The sequence below is a fragment of the Pinus tabuliformis genome, chromosome 7 (genome assembly GCF_031772625.1).
Source record: "Pinus tabuliformis cultivar Carrire ecotype Pingquan chromosome 7, CPIR1, whole genome shotgun sequence".
Taxonomy (NCBI): Eukaryota; Viridiplantae; Streptophyta; class Pinopsida; order Pinales; family Pinaceae; genus Pinus; species Pinus tabuliformis.
In genome coordinates, this window is record NC_142293.1 from 490,478,383 (window position 1) to 490,484,382 (window position 6,000).

Genomic DNA, 6,000 nt, shown 5'->3' on the forward strand with positions numbered 1-6,000 from the left:
ATCGGTTGAATCAGACTCCGGATGAAGGAGATATCGCTGATTTAAAAATCAGTGGGGTTGCAGACAATTTTCAGGGCAGCGAGTTTACGGCGTAGATCTAGACGTCCTGGCACAAGATCTGAAAAATCTAATTGTAGATCTGGATTCTGTGTGAAAAAACACTCAATTTCAAAAAAAAAAAATCAGTGGAATCAGACTCCGGATGAGGGAGATATCACTGATTTAAAATCAGCTCTTTTTGTAGAAATTTTGGTGACGACAGGAGAGTTGAAGCGCATATCTGAAATTCCAAGTGCCTGGATTAAGATTTCTACCACATGGTCAGATGCAAAATGATTGTTCCATTTTCAAAAACAGGTTATAATAGGGATTATGAGTAATATTGACGGAATTGTGACCATTTCAAATTTTCGCCAATTTTTTTTGTGATGGCGGCCCTAGGTCAGAATTTTCAGGACTTGTATAAATTTGATGGCTCTCATCCAACCAAATGGCTAGCACAAATGGAGAAATATTTTAGATTGAATTACATCATGGATGATGAGACTCAGTTGAGTGTGGGAATATTGTACTTGGACAATGAAAGACGACAATGGTGGCAATGGCATCGATGTTGCTATCGAAGGCCCTTGACTTGGGACACATTCACAAAAGATCTTATGGACCACTTTGACCGTAAAACTAATCTTGTGGATAAGCTCACACAGACAGACACACAGCTTAGCAAAGATTTTATTTTTACAGAAAAGAAGGAAACCAAGGAACCTAAAGGGTTATTTTCTGCTGGTATCTCTTTATTGCAGGTTCATGGATTGATTCAGAAGGAGAAAATCATTGTGTCTATAAATCCGAGTTGCAAACAAAATCTCATAAATGTCAACTTAGCAAAAAAATTACAAATTCCAGCAAAACACATTCAAAACGCACAAGTGGATGATAAGGATGTTCAAGTGTACAAGGATTTGAAGATTTCTATGGATAAGTATGTGTTCCATGGTGATTTTTATGCTTCAGATATGGATAACATGGATGTTGTTTTGGGATACCCTTGGATGGAATCAGTGGGTACTATCAATATTAATGTACAGAAGAAATTCCTGAAGCTCTGGTATAAAAAGAAGAAAATTACATTACATGATATTTCCATTAATAAACAGGTAGAGTCCAAGGAGGCGGAAGCAGAAGATGTTCCAGAGTTTGACATATTAGATGATGAGCTAGTTATGATAGATAATCAAACACAAACAGAAGCTGAAGCAGAAAAGGTTACAGGTGCTGATACATCAGAGGAGGGCTCAGTGGTTGAAGTCATATTGGAAAAGAAGACACGACAACAGGCACCACAGCAGGGTGAATTAAAGAAAAAGACATTGTGGGTTAAAACTTCAACATATCATCACCCACATCACCCCGCAAGAAAACAACCAACAAGATGGAAACCAACTAGCCACAAGGACAACAACCGCCGTATGATAGATAGCAAGAAGCCTAGATCCACCTACTACACATCAACACAGCAAAGCTGCCACGGTCAACTTCCATCTCAAGCGAACGAGGCACCAGCAAGATCGAGGGTTCACCTTTCTCTTGGATGGCTAGATGCACGTGCATGGTACCAGTGGACTACTCTTTTGAGTAAATCTTATTATTTGTGTTCTTCCCATGTTTCAGGGACGAAACATGCTTAGGGGGGTGGAATGTTATATACCTAGGGGGGATAATATGGGATACCAAGGGAGGTACCCAAGGTAATAATGTAATAATGGGATGGGCCATAGTAATAAATAAGGTGGTTAACCCATATCATATAAGGGACCACAAGTAGTTAATAATAATATAATGGGCCCATGGTATTAGTTTGATTGTATGAGGGAACCATGGTAATGATCCATGGTATTGTATGTATGAGGCCTATATAGAAGCTAGAGACTCCACATGGAGAAATAGTGAAGGATTATTGTATGAACAGGCATATGGCTTGTGGAGTGTTCTCCTTCCTTAAGGAGTGAATGTATGGTGTTGCCCTACCTTAAGGGTTTTGATCAATAAATAATCATTTCATATTATTTCTGGGTTTATTTGCATTATCTTACATTTTCATATCAGATCTATAACAAGTGGTATCAGAGCTATAATATTTCTGGGTCAAATCTAAAACAGTAGCCTTGGTGTCAAACATTATGTTATTTTAGAAAATATAACAAATATACTTCCAAAGGCCCTCCCCATGCATGGTAAAATATTTGTCTTGCCATGGTAAAATATTTGCCTGGCCAGGATCCCTCCTATTAAAGTCTATTAATAAATGTGCCTTGAGGGCAACAAGCTCCCATCAATGCGGTCCTTCCTCTTACGAAACTGTTTTAATGAATGATTTTAATTATAGAATTTTCGATATTTTTATTTTATTTTATTGGAATCACAAGCTTGAATTGTGAAGTGTTTTTGGGGATTTGATCTTGTCATACAATAAAAATCAAAATGTAATTAAAAATTGTTTGACTAGATTTATACAAAAAAAAAACCCAAAACATAGAATAGTTAGATAATGCCAAATTAATTTGTCATGAGGCAAAAAGATCCAATCAGTTTAACATGTGAGTCTAGATGATATCATATAATATTAATATTCTCATCTATAGTTAAAATTTCAAAAAGACTTGATTAAGTGTGATAAGGTTAAAAAGGTAGATGTCTCTTTAAGAGTGAGATTTTTAAAAGGGGTATTTTCAAAACGCTGGGTTTTGTTCTAATATCCCAACCTTTATTAAGTCATAAGTTATTAGTATATTGATCTTGCAAGATGTTGGATATACATTTGGGTTATAGTAGTAGCAAGTTAGTCTAATCTCAAGAGGCACAACTCTTCCCATTGTTGAAAATAATAATGTTATTCAAATACCAACCTACCCTCACGAAGATTAACAAATAAAATGAAATCCCCAACACCATGTAGTGTTTTACAAAAATGTATAGAGATCTCTAGTTAAAATAATGAGTTTTCTTTGGTCTAATAACATATAAGATTGAGGTTCATCTAAAATAAAACAGAATTTCCGTATCAACATTTTTTTATGCTTTACTTATAACATATAACATATAGGATTGTAATTTCTATAAAGTAAAATGTCTATGAAAGTCCATATTAAAACTCTAAATTGATCATCATTTATTTGGTAGTTTAATTTCAAAATTTATAGAAATACCCATGTTATTGTAAGACAACACAATTGGAAACCAATCTTAAATGTATATTAATTGATCTCAATGAATGGTGTACAATGTGAACATATAGATACATAATATTAGGACTTCACATATATAGTTCCTAGCAATTCGACCTAATTCAATTACCCATAACTATTTAATTTAGGCTCTATCGATATGACAATTGTGAGCTTCTGAGAAAGCACACAACTGCGTGTTGAGGAATTCGTTAGGCTACACCCTCATTTTCTTTTGTGTTGTTTTCAATGGACTCAACTCCACTTTTGGGCAACTATATGTGTGTGTCTAAATGTGTATATATGCATGTTCACCGACAAGTTCTCATGGTAATATACTTAATTAAAGCATGTAAATATATGTATATATTGGAATGGTGTAAATTAGCTTAAAGCCAGGCCTTTTTATTTTGTTTCTCTTTTAAAACCATACTAACAAAGTCACTTAATGGACTCATGCAATACTAAACTAATATTGTAATTCATATTTAAAAATGGGTTGATGAAGTTATCCATTCAAAACTCGCAATACCAAAGTAATATGTGAAAAAACAAAATAAATAGTTTGGCCCAGGCCTATTGCACCTTGTATTGATAATTGATTGGATCCATGAGAAATGGAATAAATCAACATAACTAGTTTCAGCCTACGCTACATGTGATACAACCAATTAATTGATGGATGTCGGCATACTATTTATAAATAATTTACGACTTATATAAAACACTTCTGCATTTCATTCGATGAGTAGTTGGGATATTATTTTGGGTGTAAATAAAATGGCCCCTGGCTACATCACTTAACTAAAATATTTTACGAGCTACTAGCAAGTACATGCATGTATATCTGATGGTCAACATTGAGTAGAAGTAAAGTGTTTTGTAAGCAGTTGGGACCCCGTTCCTCGTCTGGGTGATGGGTAGGTCTACATTTTGTTATGCATTTGGTGTCGGGTGAATATCTCTACACTTCAAACTCTTTTTGGGTTTCTAGTGATTCTGTTGATTCTCTATGGTTGTGCACTGTGGGCCAGTAATACATCTGACATGCAGTGGAAACAAATTGAGAAAATTCAGGAGCATTTGATTACAAACAAATTCAAAAATAAAAGTGCAGTTCCTTATCCTATTTTGTTAAGTGAAACAAGGGTTGCTCCTATTGAAGTAATTGCTATGGTGTGAGTCATAAGGTATTTAAAAAATTTGAGCAAATGGAATAGGGCAGGTGACCTAAGGTTGTCTTTAATGACATATTGTGCAAAAGAAAAAAGACTTGGATGCAGGAAAATAACAAATGGCTTAGTAAATGGGGTATTTGCTTGAACACGTGTCGCATAAATAGTAAATAGATCAAAGCTTTTGTTATGGATAAGTTCCACAAGCGTACTTGGGATAAGGATCTAGGGAGAAAGAAAAAGTACTATATTGAAGTGTTTAATCCCACTCATAATCATAAAGAAAAAGCATACATAGAGGCCAATATTTCTTGGAGAGCCAAAATTATTATTTCTCAGTTAAGGACTAATTCCCATCAACTTCGTTGTGAAACAGGGCGTTAGAAAAGGCCAAAAGAAGTGTGGGAGGAAAGAGTATGTATTTTTGTTCTTCTGGAAAAGTGGAAAATGAAAAGCATTTCATTTTAGAATGTGAGGTCTTCAAAGAAAACAGGGAAAGTTATGCAGATATTATGGAAGCTAGCTCTTGGGGTAATCTATTGAGCGAGGGATTTGTCGAGAATTTGGGAGCATTTATTGTGATGCCTCACAGGAAAAGGGTTGAATACATTAACCAGATGAAGAAGAAATATGTCACATAGGCTATCTGTAGCATCGTGGACGTTAAAATAATTTTCTTTCTTTCTTTATTTCTATCAATTTTGATGTGGTATAAACCCCTAAACCTCAATGGGAGTGAGGTGTGGGTCCACATTATGTGATTTGGTTATTGACATGAGTGTGGTGGTGTTGTAATGCTTCAAGACTTGGAGCCTCGATCCTTGATGGTGCGATGGGTGGGTCTACCCTATTGCATTTAAGTTATAAATATATCTAGTGGAATCATTATATACACGTCATTTTCATATCGTAAATATATTTGAGGTAGGCCCTACAACAATATAAGATGTTTGTCAAGCAATGGAAACTCTTTACATTAGGGCTTGGACCCTCAATCCTTGATGGGGCGATGGGGTGGGTCCACCATGTTTACAGTTTAAATTATAATATACACGTATATATTGTGAACTTCGACACTTATATATATATATATATATATATATATATATATATATATATATATATATATATATATATATATATATGCAACATGGGTTTGTGATACATACACCATATTTGTTATGTGTGCAACATATCTTTGATGTGGTATCAAGTTTAATATACGTGAATGGTTCATTTATGACTCATGCAACTTACAAATACACACACACACACAAAATTAATGTGCCATGAATTAGTGTACACAACTACTAGTCCACATGGCATCATTTTTCCACTTGGACCAAATAAAAAACCTCAGATGCTATGTGGCATGTTGTTGTTGATGTGGTTAACATTAACGAGATATATTTTATCATTAGCATAACCTTTATTCATGGGGTCTCAAATTGAAAAAATAAGTATGCCATCGAAAACCTCTCATTGAGCCAGATGCAATGACTATTTTTATCTAATTCCACAAATTTTTAGAAAATTACTTTTTTTTTTCCATGCCCCATTTTTCTTGTTAGACAATAAAAATCGGATTCAAGACATTAGTA